Here is a 17,175-nt window from a genome sequence, read left to right as displayed (position 1 = left end):
GTATGCCTTTCCACCTCTGCCTCTCCTCCCAAAGGTACTTCTAAAGGTCAGACAGGACAAGCCAAGGATGATTTTAATAGCTCCAGATTGGCCTCGACAGCACTGGTACCCATTACTGAGAAGTCTGGTACGGAAGCCTCCATGGCCTTTGCCTTCGATTCCACACCTGTTGTCACAGGAGGACAGCCATTTGCTCAATGTCAAGCTTCACTCTCTGCACCTAACAGCCTGGCATATTCTGTTTTGAACCATAGTGGGCCTCCTCTTCCTCAGCAAGTTTTGAATGTTATTTTGGAAGCTAGAAGGCCTAGTACAAGGAAAGTGTACGCAGATAAATGGAAGAGATTTTTATTTTGGAGTGCAGCAAAAGATTTTGATGATTCTGAGCCTAATTTGAGTGTGGCTCTTCAATATCTTACTGAGTTACTGGACAAAGGTTTGTCTTTCTCTTCTATTAAGGTTCATGCTGCAGCAATTTCGGCTCACTATGATTGTGACCCACCATTTTTTTCTCATCCTTTGTTCAAGCAATTTCTTAGAGGGACAAAGAATATAAGACCCCCACGAAGAGCTCCTACTCCTGCTTGGGATCTCAATTTTGTGTTGGAGAAACTCACTCTACAACCTTATGAGCCTGCAGCTACTTCTGAGTTGAAATATTTATCATGGAAGACTGCTTTTTTGTTGGCCATTACCTCTGCAAGAAGGGTTTCTGAATTGCAGGCCCTTATGGCGGTTGAGCCTTTCTTAATTTTCCATAAGGATAGGGTATCTTTATACTAATCCTTCCTTTATGCCTAAAGTGGTTTCTAGTGTGGCTTTAAACCAAACTATTCATTTGCCTACTTTTTATGCAAATCCCCAAAATAAAGGGGAAAAGATTTTGCACACTTTAGATGTACACAGGCAGTTGCGATATTATTTGGACAGAACTAAAGGGTTCAGGCAGTCTCAGCAGTTATTTGTTTCTTTTGCTTTGAGTTCTCAAGGCAAGCCTGTGTCAAAACAAACTATTTCTAAGTGGATTGGGTTTTGCATTGCTTTCTGTTATTCCCATCATGGCAAGGAGATTCCAGCTGGGATTAGGCCTCATTCCACTAGAGCTACTGCCACTGACAGCTTTTTGAGGGGGGTGGCAACCAAGGATATTTTGGAGGCAGCTACTTGGAGTTCAGTGCATACTTTCTCTAGGCATTATCACCTGCCACTTTACTCTAAATCCAGGGCTGGTTTTGCCACTGCTGTTTTGCAGGGCATTTTGGCAGCTCCTGCTTCCTTATAGTTTGGCCATCCTCCCATACCTCTGCTTTGGGATTCTACCCAAGTGTAAGGACTGCAGCAATGTGAGATGAAGAACATAGTACAGTTTTGTACCTACCATAAATGTAGATGTTCGAAGATCCACATTGCTGCAGTCCAATTTACCCTCCCTCCTTCCCCTCTGTAGTTAGAGGTGGTTGTGTGGGTTGAGTTGTAAATATTGTGTATATAGTGTATATTTTGTACATATAATTAGGGCAAGGGTGCTTGGTTGTTTGTTTGCTATCTTTTGGTTTTGACCTTTATTTTTAGGGTCTTCTGACATCTGGGGCAAGAAAAGACTGAGGATATGACGTCGGTCATGCGCATTTGTACCCTGACGTCCTGATGTCAGTCAAATGCGCCTTGACCGACGTCAGCCTTATACTTTGATATTCGGGCCGACCGAGGACAGCGGACTGCCCAAGTGTAAGGACTGCAGCAATGTGGATCTTCGAACATCTACATTTATGGTAGGTACAAAACTGTACTTTTCCCTAGCCTGGATGCACACAAGAATTCTGCAGTGGCTCCTTTTTTCTCAGTGGTCATTTCAAGAACTTCCCATGTCTCACCAGATCAGAATCAGAGTCATGCAAGAAGGATCTACGATGGTGGCTCCTTTCCAGTCAAGTGACATTAGGTCACTCCTTTACCTTACAACAACCTGTGGAGACATTGACCACGGACGCCTCCCAGATAGGGTGGGGGGCATTATCTGGGGAGGGCGGTCCAAGGCAAATGGAAGGAGCTCGAGGCCCATTTGCACATCAGTGTCCTAGAGATGATAGTAATGCTGTTGGCGTTGCAAGCACTTCAAGACTCTCTTACATTAGGAGCAGTTACAATTCAGACGGACAACATGTCGGTGGTCTGGTACATAAGCAAGGAGGAACCAAATAGTATCCCCTTTGCCAAGAGGCACTCACAGTATAGCAGTGGGGCTACATCTTTCCAATGCTTTCTGGTAGCAACGCACATTCTGGGGAAAGCCAGCGTGATAGCAGACAGACTCAGCAGGGCAATACTCATGCCTCACGAGTGGTCCCTAAAATAAGAGATCATGGAGATCATTTTCCGGAAATGGAGCCAGCCTTGCGATCTCTTTGCAACACCCATGAATGCCAAATGCAGCAGCTACTTTGCCTGAGTCACCAAGGGACACACTTGCACACGATTGGCCCCTGGGACGACTTTATGCATTTTCCCCCTTTCCTCTAATACCCAAAGTCATACAGAAATCCAAGTCTTTGGGAAGCAGGCTAATTCTCATTGCCCCATACTGGCCTTGTCAGATATGGTTTCCCTTCCTCTGGCCTCCTCTTTAGGACGAACCGTGAGTTCTGGAACCAGTTCCAGACCTTCTGACTCGTACGTCTGGAACACCCACCCCTCCCTCCAAACCCTCAAATTGACAGCGTGGCTGCTCCAGTTCTAAGTTTAGTCAGGCTTCATAATTTCACACCGGCAGTTGAAACATATCTTAGTATCTTCTCATAAGGCTTCAAACAGGAAATTATATTCCAGTAAATAGAGGAGGTTCTCATACTGGGCCGCAACAAAAGACATTGATACTTTCTCTGCCTCAGTCAGCTCTATTCTTGAATTCCTGGCAGAGCTCTTTCAACATGGTTCCACTGCATCTACTATTAAAGTCCAACTAGCTGCAATTTCTAGTTTTCACATGGGTGGCTGGACTTCTAACTTCATGTCCCACAGATTGTACAAAGCATTCTTAAGATACTTGCTTATTAAGCTCTCCCATTAAAGAGCTCCCATCACCATGCGATTTGAATTTTGTTCTCTCATATCTAACTTTACCTCCCGTTGAGCCCTCATCAACATGTGATCTCAAATTGCTGTCATGAAAAGCAATTTTATTAGTGGCCATTACTTCTGCAAGGAGAGTCTCAGAATTGCAAACCCTATCAATCAAACCTTCTTACTTCCTCTTCCATAAGGATAGAGTATCTCTTTGAACTAACCCATCCTTTTTACCCACAGTGTGTTCTCAGACTAATCTAAACCAAACTATTGAGCTGTCAGTGTTTTTCCCCAATCATGGCAGCAAGGCAGAATACAAGCTACACCAATTAGATGTGCACAGTCAACTCAGCTTCTATTTACACAGAACTAAGGATTTTTCGAAATCTGATCAATTGTTCATTTTCTTTACAGAGCAAAGAAAAATATGCCCGTTCCTAAGGTCACACACTCAAACTGTCTGTCTTTCAAGTTGCATCATCTTTACTTCTAGTACTAATAACAGAGAGCTGACTTTCAAGGTCAAGGGACACACTACAAGGGCCATAGCAACTTCATCTGCCTATCTAGGTAGATTTTTAATGGACAGTATTTGTGCAGTTGCTACATGGGCAATGCCCCACATCTTTATCCCTCATTAAAAGTAGATTTGGGCTCCAGGGACAGGGCCTCCTTTGGTTCCACTATACTGAAAAGTGTACTTCCATGAGCCACCCAGGAAATGTGGTGCTAGGGAAGCTGCCTCAACCGCTAAGAATGAAGGGCGAGATAGGACAACATAACATAAAGAAGTTATGTACTCACCATAACGTTCCAGATTTGTTGTCCATTTCACCCTTCATTCTTACGACTCTCCCACCTTCCCCCAGCCCAAGGTTTCTGGAGGACTTGGAGGTTTTTTTCCTTTAAGCAAGGAGATTCTCTGACTTTTTGTTGTGTCTATATTATTCAATGTTAAGTTGTCTATCTCGCCCTCATTCTTGCTGGTTGGTTGGGTTCGGAGCCGATCCTCGGCTCCGACTCGGCCATCTTCAAAAGCTTGAGAGCTGCTTACTGGCTCGAGGCCCCCCTATATCCCATGATGCCTGGCGCTAGATACCCAGATCTCGTTTGCCACTTCTTCTACGAGGTTGCGTTTACTGGCTCAGGTCATATTTTTTCACTATTGATATATATTTAGAACTTTTTTGTATATTAGTTAGAATATTTAGTGTTCATACATATTTGTAGTATCTGTAGGTATTTGTTAGTGTTTAATCCCCCTTGAAAACTCGTTTTTCTTGGAGAGAGCCCCCCCCCCACGCCCATTTTCCTCTTTAAGGTAAGCCGTTTCAGTTAGAGGCTTATCCTTGTTTCCTTTAAGGTAGAAAAATTTTTTCAATAGAAATTGTGGTAGTTGTAGGTCCGTTTAGCTTTTCTTATATTATAAAGTGTGTGTGTGCTGTTAGGGTGTGGTAACTTGTGTGGACTGTGTGTTTTTTCTAGTTACCAACTTCCCTTAGTACTCTTTCTTTGTATTTTGATTTTTTCCATTACAGGAATGTCTAAAGACACGAAAGTGTCGGGATTCAAGAAGTGTGACTCATGCTGTCAGAAAATGTCACTGACAGATGGTCACACTTCTTGTGTCTATTGCTTGGGCGCCCTACACCTGCAGGACTCTTGTTTGGTGTGTCACGCCTTTAGTCCAAGAGTCCTGCAGGAGCGTAGGAATAAGCTTATCCTTAGGGGTTTGCTTAAACCTGAAGGATCACCGGCCAAGACTCAGTCAGTGAAACCTTCCAAGCCACCGGCTCCCAGTTCGGAGCCGTCGTCGGGTGTGGCTTCTGCTTCAACTTCGGTTCGGACTGGAACCGAAGTACTTATCTCAAAGCCAACTTTGTTTCCGACTGGAGCCGAAGTACCTATCTCCGATCGGCCCCGACTCTTCTGTTGGAACAGTCAGGGAGTCAAAAACGTTCCAGATCACCATCCTTAGAGTCGATTCATTCGGCTCCGGGGTCGCCTTTGTTGCAGTCGGAGAGAAGTCATCGATCACACTCTTCTCGGTCGTCTAGACTATCTGACCATGATTTGGAGAGAGTGGTGAGCAGGCTTTTAAAATAGCAGGCCCTGGCTAAAATGCTATCCAGCCCCCCTCATCAGGGTTCGGCTCTACCTATATCTGCAGTAGTTCCTCCTTCGACTCATCCCTTGAGCTCGGAGCCGGAGAATGCTGAGGCTGGGATCGTGGGACCGTCGGCACCGATACCTCCCCTTTCGGTTCCGTCGGCGGCTCCGATCTCTTCCATGGTGCCGTCCTTGGAGGGATGTGGGCGTCGGGGCTCCCTCGTCGGCTCCGAGGGGGCGAGTGGCATTGGACCCTTGTCCGACCCCGTTCTCTCTCTCGGAGCTTCGGCGCAGGTGAGTTCGGCTCCTACATCGGATTCGGAGCCGTCTCTCTCGGTGCCGGAGAGGATTCCGGTCTCTTCAGAGCCGGAGCCTTCTCCGATATCGGGAAGGGGTGCCTTCGAGGTCATGAGGAGTGTGCTGGCAACTGAGTCAGCCTCACGGTCAGCCTCATTGGCTCCTCCCCCCATGGTGCCTGCTCCTGCCTCTGCCCCTCCTCCAGACCCCAAGTTTGGGGAACAAGCGCTCCAGGGCACCCCATTGGGTGTATCTTCCTCTTCCGAGGCCTCCCCCGTTCATTCAGAGGAGCCCCCTCGAAAGAGGAAATGCAAGAGGAAGCATGTTGACTCCCCTGAATCTGTCGCTTCAGATACCGACTTGGAGGAGTCGGAAGGGTCCCCGAGATCCCCCTCTGAGGACGTCTCCTTCTCAGACATCCTTGAGATTCTTCGGCAGAGGGGGAACTGGACTACCCTTAACCCTTCCGAGGATGAGTCGGTATTCCTGGACGTGTTTGGATCCCGACCCTCCACCTCCTGGTTGTCTCCGCCTTTCGATCCACTGATGTCTGTGGTGGCTCGAAAGGCGTGGTCATCTCCAGACACAATGGAACCAACTCCCCGCAGGCCCACAAAATTTATTACCACCCCACAAGACTAGCAATTTCTGACCAAGGGTGTTCCCGTTGATGCCATGGTGGTAGCAGCGGCCACAAAAAAGAAGTTGGCTGAAACTTCTTCGTCTGTCCATCCCCCTAATAAGGAATCTAGGACGATGGACAGATATGGGAAGCGGATGTTTTCCTCAGCGACCTTCTCCATGAGGTCGCTGAAGTATTTGTGCCACTTTACCCGCCTTCAAAGGGGTCTCCTTAAAGAGCTAGGAGATGCCCTTAAAGATCCATCAGCTGCGGGGAACCAGGCTAAGGTTGCCTCCCAGCTGGCAACTCTTAATTCGGTAGTAAACTCCTCCATGCGGCTCATCGCTTATGCAGCCAATGGCGCGAGTAGGGCCGCAGGCACAGGCGTGGCTTTGAGGAGACACGCTTGGATGCGGTTATGCAACTTTGCGGAACCCTTCAGGGCGTCTTTCACCAACACCCCCTGTGATGGTTCTGCTCTGTTTGGACCACAGGTGAAGGATACCCTTTTTCCACTGCTTCAAGACCGTATCCCAAGGGTCAGAAGAATGGGAAGATGTGGTTCCGGAAACCCCAGGGAGCCGTGCCTGACACACGTGGAGAGTTCCCCTCCAGGGGCAGAGGAGGGAACAATAGACGCTGCCCTAGGGGCAAAGGGGGTCCGCAAAATCAGGGCCAAAGAGAATCTTTCTCTGACAAGCCCTTCAAGCATCCCTGAAGTGTTGCCCGGCTGTCCACCTTCGGAGGCAGTCGGGGGAAGATTTTCGTTGTACCCAAAAGCCTGGCAAAGTATAACACAAGACAAATGGGTACTGTCTATCATATCCGAAGGCTACAAAATCCCCTTCCTTCGCAGTCCACACATTCCCAACAAATCCCTTCCAGATGTTCCACCCAATCTAAGGGATCAAGCAGTTCAAGAAATTTCAAAACTGCTAAGAAAAAGAGCCATCCCTGTTCAAAGAATGAAGTTCCAGATGGTCACGATACAGTCCATTTTGCCCTTTCTGGGTCAGGACAATTGGATGTGCTCCATAGATCTTCAGGACGCGTACTACCATATCAAAATGGACAGACGCTCCAGAAGATTCCTCCGCTTACGGCTGGGAGCCAGTCATTATCAGTTCAGAGCTCTGCCCTTTGGTCTCATCACAGCCCCCAGGGTGTTCACCAAATGTTTGGCAGTAGTTACCGCTCATCTGAGACGGCAAAGATTCCAGGTGTTTCCATATTTAGACTGGCTCCTTACTGCAACGACCAGGCATCACCTGCTGCGAGCCAGAGACTACACCATCCAAACTTGCTCCAAACTAGGCATCACAATAAATTTCGAAAAATCTGCATTGTCGCCTTGTCAATCTATCACCTTTATAGGTGCAAACTTAAATACAAAGGACATGTCAGCGAGACTTCCAGTAGAGAGTGTTAGACATTCGATGGCATGTGCAGGTATTATTACGATGCAAAAAAATTCAGGCCAGATTCGTCCTAAGAACATTGGGTCTCATGGCAGCGGCTATCATACTAGTCCCCCTTGCACGTTTTCACATGAGGATTCTTCAGTGGATGTTGTTCACATAATGGTCCTTCCAGCAACTCCCAGTGTCTCACATGATAATGATCACACAGTCAAGGCAAAGCCAACTTGTTTGGTGGATGGTTTCCCCATCATTACACCAGGGCAGACCATTTGTTTTTCCTCCTCCAGTAGCTACGGTGACCATGGATGCCTCCCTGATCGGGTGGGTGGGGGTGGGGTGGCATTTTCAGGGCAGAACAGTCCAAGGCACCTGGCAGCCTCACGAGTACCATCTGCATATCAACGTCTTGGAGATGAGGGCCGTGCTTTTAGCGTTGCAAGCTCTTCAGAACTCTCTTCCCACTGGGACCATTGCAATTCAAACAGACAATATGTCAGTAGTATGGTACATCAACAAGCAGGGCGGAACCAATTCCTACCCCTTATGTCGAGAAGCACTCAGACTTTGGCAGTGGGCGATCTCTTCCCAACGGTTTCTGATAGCAGCGCACATCCCTGGGAAGTCCAACGGTATAGCAGACAGGCTGAGCAGAGCAATTCTCATGCCTCACGAGTGGTCTCTCAGTCAGACTGTGACGGACAAAATCTTCCTCAGATGGGGTCAGCCTTGCTACGACCTTTTTGCCACCCCCTTCAACAGCAAGTGCGACAATTTCTTCTCTCTCCTCCCTCTTCCCGGACACTTCCCCAGAGACGCTCTAGTTCACGATTGGCCTCAGGGACTTCTTTATGCATTCCCACGTTTCCCCTGATTCCCAAACTAATACAGAAAGCTACCACATTGGGATGCAAGATGATCCTCATTGCTCCTTACTGGCCTCGACAAATTTGGTTCCCGTTCCTGCATCATCACCTTCTGGAGCAGCCCTGGACCCCACTTCCAGACCTCCTGATCCATCAATCGGGCGGGCTGCACCAATCCCTTCAATCTCTCCAGCTCACTGCTTGGTTGCTCCACTTTCGACCTTAGCCAGGCTTCCCAACATCTCCCACCCGGTGCGTGAAATCATCTTATCCTCGCATAAGTCTACCACTAGAAAAACGTATGCTAGTAAGTGGAAACATTTTTCCTTATGGGCAGAGACTAGGAATATAGATCCCTTTTCAGCCCCTGTCCACCATATTTTAGAATTTCTAGTGGAACTTTTTCGAGCTGGATCCTCTTCTGCCACGATTAGAGTTCAGCTAGCTGCAATTTCAAACTTTCATACGGGCTTAGCTGATACAAGCATCATGTCCTATAAGCTTTGTAAAGCCTTTCTTAAAGGGGACCACTCTACTCAGGCCCCCCCAGTAAGAGATCCCCCGCCTCCGTGGGATCTGAATTTGATTTTAGCTTCCCTGATACTGCCCCCCTTTGAACCTGCAACTTCTTGTTCTTTGAAGTTTCTTTCTTGGAAAACCCTTCTGGTTGCAATTATGTCCGCTAGAAGAGTTTCTGAACTTCAGGCTCTTTGTGTTCGTCCTCCTTACCTAATTTTTCACAATGATAGAGTTTCTCTTTGGACTAACCCTTCCTTTCTTCCAAAGGTTGCTTCTGATACTAATTTGAATCAGTCCATTGACCTACCTGTGTTTTTTCCAAATTATTCCAACAAAGCTGAATACAAATTACATCAGTTGGACGTTCATAGACAATTACGTTTTTACTTGCATAGAACCAAGCAAATCAGAAAATCAGACCAGTTGTTCCTGTCCTATGCTGAGAGTAAACAAGGTATACCGGTATCGAAAGTAACCCTATCTAGGTGGTTGACATCCATTATTACATTTATATATCAGTTAAGGAATAAAGAGCTTCCTGCTAAACCAAAAGGTCACTCCACTAGAGCTCTAGCTACTTCAGTGGCATTTCAGGCAAGATTGCCAATGGAAACTATTTGTGCGGCAGCTACATGGGCCAATCCTCATACCTTCATTTTACATTATAAGCTGGATGTGGCCTCCAGGAGCAGAGCTGATTTTGGTTCCACTGATGTTCATCGTGCATACAGCTGCAGTAATCACAGATGGGTTTTCTGCCGTCAGGCGGTCCCTCGGTCGGCCGAATTCCAAAGTCTTGGTCCGGCGTCAGTTGTCATCGCTTTCTCTTCTGACGTCAGTGAGGCCAGAGTATATAAGACACAGCCGACGCCATGTTCTTCAGTCTTTTTTGCCGCGCGGTGCCCGAAGCAGAAGCAGTTCGCAAGTGCCGGTCGGCCAGCTCCTGAATTACGAATATTTTGGAAACCGAAGTCTTCATTAAAGCTAAGTACCCCGTTGGGAAAACTTTTCTTGCCTCAGACAGATGTCAGAAAAAGTTAATAATTGTATTTCTTGTGGGAAGCAAATACCGCATAAGGATTTCCATTCCCTCTGCATACCTTGTTTGGGCCCAGACCACGACGTCTCGGGCTGTCGATTTTGCGCTACCTTCAATAAACGCACTATTAAGCGTCGGGCGGAGTTCGCCCAGCACTACTTTGGTAAAGCTTTTGATTATAAAATGTCGTCAGACACTCCGACTACTGTTTTGTCCAAAAAACGCAAGGAAAAGGACCGACACGCGAGGTCCGCGGTCCCCGCCGACACCACGCCAAAACAGGCTACACGTGGTCCGGTTCTCAGCGAGACGCCTTTGCAGTCCCTGACTACCGACGACACTCCTTTGGCGGTGTCCTCTGCACCCGAGACCGCTGGGACCTCGGCCCTTTCCCAGACTACAACCGAAGCCTTTGCTAATGTTGAGCCTACTAATGTGGACAGGTCCACCTCCACCCATGGTGTATTTAGGCCCTCATCTTCTTTTTCAATTAAGGCCTTTACTAAATCCAAAGCAGCCAGGCATCCCACGAGGCCTGTTGCACAGGGCCCATCTCCAGGTCCCATGCCTAAAAAACAGATGCTTAAAATGGCTGAGGATTTAATTACTCTTATCAGAGGTTCTCAACCCCCTCCAGACAAGAGACCCAGAGTGGAGGAAGATTCTCCCTCTTCTGATCAGGGATCCATATTATCAGAGCATTCTGATGCAGAGGAACACTCTTACTCTCCTTTTGAGGATTCGGATGCAGAACAGTCCATTCCTTCTGTATCCCCCCCTGAGGATTTTTCATTTGGGGAAACCTTGCACACCTTGAGGGAACACTTCCATTGGGAAGGCCAAGACTTTTCAGATTCCAAGAAAAGACTTAGGGAATTTCTTTTGTTACCTCAACACAGACCTCTGGCTATACCCCCTGTTTTGGACATACTGGATGATGTCTATTCGGAGGCTTGCCTTAACCCGGATTCTCTGCCTCCTGCACCAGTCAAACCTGATAGGTATTACAGAGTACCCAGCTCTCACCAATTTCTCTTCAAAAGCCATAATGCTGACCCTGAAACCATTTCACAAGGCCCCAAGGGATTGAAGGCCTCCACTGCCAAGAATCCACTTCCTGCAGAAAGGGAATCAAGATCTTTAGAAAGGTGGGGTAAAAAGGTATATACCTTGGCCACCCTAGCCATGAGGGCCTTAAATTGTCAGTTTCATATGCTTAAATATCAACAGTTCCTGTTATCACAATTAAGGAACAAAATGTCTCAACCTGAACAACCAGATTTAAAGGAGTTACAGGATATGATGCATAGTGCAGAGCAAGTGGGTAAACACACTTTACAATGTGGTTATGATGCCCTAGAGGCTTCAAGTAGAGCGGCTGCTACGGGATCAGTCATTCGCAGACATGCTTGGCTTAGAGAACAAAACTTGCCTGATCATGTGAAAGCTAAACTTCTAGATGCTCCTTTGCAAAAGGATGTGCTGTTTGGTACTAATGCTGAAGGAGATATTACGGAAAATGGAAGAAAAAGCCAAATCCATGCAAACTGTCAAAACCTTTTTCCAGGTCCAACCACCACGTTTTAGCAGAAATTGGCCTTCAAAAAACTGGTCCTTTCCAGCCACAGACAAGCCCCAAAGAGGTAGATACAGACGCACAAGGGGCAGAGGGCAATCACAAGGATCATATAGAGGACGACAATGGCAAACTCCAGCACCAAGAGGTGGCGAGGACAGTGCACAACAATACAGGAAGCAAACCCAATGACTCCCTCATTTCCATGCCAAGCACGTCTCAGCTGGCAGCACCTTTGGGAGGAAAGCTAGCATTATTTGCAAACAATTGGCATATTGTCACAGACAAATGGATACTGGACATTATAAACAGAGGCTACAAATTTCATTTCCACACTCTTCCAAAAATGAGAGGCATGCCAAACTTGCCACAGAATCAAAGGGCAGAGGCACAACTACAATTTTCAAAGCTCTTAAACATGAGAGCTATTCAAGAGGTACCTTCTCACAAACAAGGTCAAGGTTTTTATTCAAGGCTTTTTCTGGTACCAAGGAAAGGAACCGACTGGAGACCCATTTTGGACTTATCCATCCTAAACACATTTCTACTCATACCAAAATTCAAGATGCTCACATTACAGCAACTTCTTCCCATGCTGGGCAAGGAGTTTTGGCTGGCAACATTGGACCTCAAGGAGGCATACCTGCATGTCCCAATCAGACAAAGCTGCAGAAGATACCTCAGATTTCTTGCAGGTTCAATCCACTATCAATTCTCTGCATTGCCCTTTTGCTTATCTACTGCGCCCAGAGTATTCACAAAGTGCCTGGTATCAGTGATTGCCTACTGCAGACTTCAAGGGATACAAATTTACCCTTATTTGGACGACTGCCTGATCCAAGCGGACAGCAAGCACATACTTCTGGAACATCTGACATATGTGACACGACTATTGCATGCCCTGGGATACACAATCAACAAAGAGAAATCAAGGTTAACACCATCTCAGAAAATAACCTTCCTGGGTGCCAACTTGGACACAAACACCCAGATGGCCTATCTTATGCCAGAAAAACAAGGGCAACTATCTCAGTACTTCAAAATACTAGCAAAAAGTACCAGGCTTACTGCAAGGAAAATCCTGCAGGCTCTGGGATTCATGGCATCTTGCATTCTTTTAATCCCATGTGCAAAGCTGCATATGAGGAAACTTCAATGGTACCTAAAAAACCTATGGTCTCAACACAGTCACAGTTTGGAAACAATACTACCAATAATCCCATGTTTGCAAAAGGAATTTCTATGGTGGGCCCAAGCATGTCAAGCAAACACAGGCCTCCCATTCTGCAAGCCTCAAGCAGAGCAAGTTATCACAACAGACGCCTCAGATTACGCTTGGGGGGCGCACATGACTGACAGGTGCATCCAGGGCAAATGGTCCCAAAAAGAAAAGCACCTCCACATCAATCAAAAAGAAATGCTAGCAGTAATAAATGCAATTACAGCTTTCAAGGACTTCCTGCATCCAGGGCAATTACTCATAAGAACAGACAGCACCACAGTAATGTGGTACATAAACAAGGAGGAACACATTCATACCCCTTGTGCAGACTAGCCATGACCCTTTGGAACTTGGCTCTGGAATGGCAAATCGAACTTCAAGCACAGTACCTGCCAGGATTGGAAAACACACTGGCAGACAAATTAAGCAGAAATATGACAGCTCCACACGAATGGAAGTTACATCCGCAGGTGTTTGCAGAAATAACCCAAGTGTGGGGGAGGCCAGACATAGATCTTTTTGCCTCCCACAGGAATCATCAATTGGAAAAGTTTTGTTAGAGGACCTTTCATCCAAAGGCCTGGAGAGTGGACACCCTTTCATTCAGTTGGACAGCATGGACAGTTTACGCATTCCCACCTCTGCCTCTTCTGCCCAAGGTACTTTTGAAAGCAAGAGCAGACAGACCGAAGATAATACTGATTGCTCCAGATTGGCCAAGGCAACACTGGTACCCATTGCTGAGGAGCCTAACACATACTCCTCCCTGGTCCCTGCATCTAATGCCACTTCTACTGACTCAGCACAGTTACAAAACTCTCCACAGTCAGCTGAAAACACTCAATCTCGCTGCATGGAAAATTCCTTAACACCACAACAGACCCTACTCTCCAAGGAGGTGCAGGATGTCATTTTGGAGGCCAGAAGACCATCAACTAGAAAAGCTTATTCCGTAAAATGGAAGCGGTTTTGTTCTTGGAATGTGAAAAAAGGCCAGGACCCTAGAAAACTGAACTTGCCTCAGGTATTACAATATCTAGCTGAGCTGCTGAACAGTGGACTTTCATTTTCTTCCATAAAAATCCATGCCTCAGCTATTTCTGCAGAATACAACACGGATCCTCCTTTATTTTCTCACCCACTTTTACGACAGTTCCTCAGAGGGGCTAAGAATATTAGACCACCAAGGAAACAACCAATACCAGCCTGGGATCTTAATTACATACTAGAAAAATTAACATTGCCTCCTTTTGAACCAGCTGCCTCAACAGACTTGCAATATTTACAACAAAAAACCAGGCTTAAATAGTGTGAAGTATACTTGCTGTGTTCAATTCAAGTCAGTCACAAAAGGTAACCAAATGTTCCACAAAAAGAAACGAAGCTGTAACCTACAAACCGCTTTACTTTGCGAACTCTTAATCCAATAAAAAAGAGTCAAAATCACCATAGAGTGTTCATTCGAACCTACTCATCCACTGGGCAATAGCTTGTAGAAAAAACACGCAGCCAGCATGTAAAAATAAATCCAAGCGTCCAGTAGAAACCACGTTTATTAAAATAATTAGAACACAGGGTTAGCGCTTTCAACGAATCTTCATCAGGCCACTAACATCCCTTTTATAGCAAAATGCTAGAGTCAACTACTGATGTCACATCCTGTTTGGACATACTGAAGTCAACTCTGATGTCACATCCTGTTATACATAAAATATTTAAACTGACATCACTTTTGTAGTAAAGTCAAGCCATGAGGGTATCTAGGCTGTTTTCTGAAGACTCATGCTTTAAAACAGGCATAGAAGACTTGAGGAATAAATTTATAGACAGGTCTTACACGGTAACAGAAGTTGATGCTTCTTTAGGTATCATAGGTGAATTGAGAGAAGGCAGGGCTTTTCCCTACTTCTCTAGTAAACGAGATGATAGTAGCATCACCAAAACTAGCAGTGGAGTTATCAGAATACCGATACATTTTACACAAGATGTAAATAGTATTGAAAGCATATATCGAAAACATTGGGACATCTTGCTAACAGATCCAGTTATTTCTGAGATATTGAGCCAAGAACCAAAATTTACATATAAAAATAAGTTGAATTTACACAGAATGTTATGTGGTCCGAATAGGTTTGACATAAATACAACTAGTAATCATAAAATGACTAAAAAATGTCAAAAATGCAATTACTGCAAATTCATTAAAGAAACTGATAAATTCAATCATCCTATTACAGGACAAGAATTTCATTTCACAGTTTCTGCCACTTGTGAGACCTGCCATGTAGTGTACCTGGCAACCTGTGTACACTGCCCTGCGTTTTATGTAGGGAAGACGGACAGAAAGTTTAAAGACCGAATTAGGGAACACTTATATAAAATCAAAGTCAGATGTTCTTCAAATGCTCTGTCAAGGCATGTAATTAATACATCTACCCAACATAGCTTTTTGTTTCAAGTGATTCAAAACAATGTTCTATCTCGTAGAAGAGGAGATATTTTTAACACCACGGAACAGATAGAGGCCAAATGGATCATCAGGCTTAGGGCTGATTTGTACCCAGGCCTCAATGACAGAGTCTCCATCAAACCTATACTTAAAGCTAGGAAACTTCATTGAAGCTTTTCACCCCTTTGCCACCCTTTATTAACCTCTGGCTGGTTTTACTTTTATATTTATAACATTTTCATACCTCACATTTTTCCATTTCTGTCTCCATCGTTGTCTCTGTATTTTACTCTGCAGGCTTATTAGGGGCCAGTTGTTATGAAAGATGCTGATATACCTTGTATTCCTCTTTCATCCAGCACACATATTTCACCTGATTTTGCACATTAGTCTCATATATTTTTATGTTTATAATATCAGCTGTTATCAACATCTTTGCGTGTGCACATATCTGTTTTGAATGATTTATGCTGTTACAGATATTATGATATTTAGAAGCACACGCTGTACAAATTTTAGATGCAGTCTTTTGAGTGATCATTTTTGTACAGTTATAATTATGCTAAATAGCTCATGTGTAGATATTAATATCTTTATTAATTTGATCCCTATTTTAAACATGTATTTATACATACAAGTATTTCAAATGGGATTATATCGCTTATTAAATACTAAACATGCATGCCATTTTTGTTACTAGTATGCATATAAGTGCAGTATTTATAGGAAGATAGTATGTAATTGTGAAACACCTTATTTGCTGCATACTGTCTATGAGATGGTTACATAGATATTTAAATTATTTTAAAATATTTTGAATGTTACATGCAGCAGCAGTTAAAGTAGGGTGAAATGTTATTTTAGAACATTTTTATTGTACAATGTTTACAAAATGTCTGCATATATATTTTAAATATTTTAAATGATTTAAAACATTTTATAAGATTTTACATTTAGTAGGATGTGGCATCAGAGTTGTTTGTAGCGTTTTACTACAAAAGTGATGTCAGTTTAAATATTTTATGTATAACAGGATGTGACGTCAGAGTTGACTTCAGTATGTCCAAACAGGATGTGACATCAGTAGTTGACTCTAGCATTTTGCTATAAAAGGGATGCTAGTATGTTTGTTTGTTAGTGGCCTGATGAAGATTCGTTGAAAGCGCTAGCCCTGTGTTCTAATTATTTTAATAAACGTGGTTTCTACTGGACGCTTGGATTTATTTTTACATGCTGGCTGCGTGTTTTTTCTACAAGCTATTGCCCAGTGGATGAGTAGGTTCGAATGAACACTCTATGGTGATTTTGACTCTTTTTATTGGATTAAGAGTTCGCAAAGTAAAGCGGTTTGTAGGTTACAGCTTCGTTTCTTTTTGTGGAACATTTGGTTACCTTTTGTGACTGACTTGAATTGAACACAGCAAGTATACTTCCCACTATTTAAGCCTGTTTTTTGTTGTATTTTATAAGTCTTGTTTATTATCAGGCTAACAGAGTGTAGTGAGCATTATTCTTTGTTTTTAGACTTGCAATATTTGTCCTGGAAAACTGCCTTCCTTCTAGCTACCACTTCAGCTCGTAGAGTTTCGGAATTACAGGCCCTCATGGTGGTGCAGCCCTTTCTCATTTTCCATCAGGACAGGGTCTCCCTTCGTACCATCCCGTCATTTATGCCTAAAGTGGTATCTAGGGTAGCTTTAAATCAAGCCATATACCTTCCTACGTTTTACCCCAATCCTCAAAACAAAGGGGAAAGGCTGCTACATTCCTTAGACATCCATAGGCAGCTACGTTACTATTTGGACAGAACAAAGTCCTTCAGGAAATCAGAACAACTCTTTGTGTCCTATGCTGTAGGGGCTCAAGGGAAGCCAGTTTCCAAGCAGACTGTTTCAAAGTGGATAGGCCACTGCATACGGTTTTGTTATTCCTATCATGGGAAATCTATTCCTACAGGTATCAGATCACACTCCACCAGGGCCACAGCTACCTCTA

General features: G+C 44.7%; 1 protein-coding gene across 1 annotated transcript in view; it reads left to right on the top strand.

Annotated features, from left to right (window-relative positions):
- Nucleotides 1–17,175, top strand: part of HNRNPUL2 (heterogeneous nuclear ribonucleoprotein U like 2) — a gene marked incomplete in the record, with an annotated part of 1,663,394 nt that overhangs the window by 347,979 nt on the left and 1,298,240 nt on the right.

The sequence above is a fragment of the Protopterus annectens genome, chromosome 6.part1 (assembly GCF_019279795.1).
Source record: "Protopterus annectens isolate FY-2018-M chromosome 6.part1, PAN1.0, whole genome shotgun sequence".
Lineage (NCBI taxonomy): Eukaryota > Metazoa > Chordata > Ceratodontiformes > Protopteridae > Protopterus > Protopterus annectens.
The sequence above is the reverse complement of the archived record's forward strand: the minus strand, read 5'-3'. Positions and strand labels throughout refer to the sequence as shown.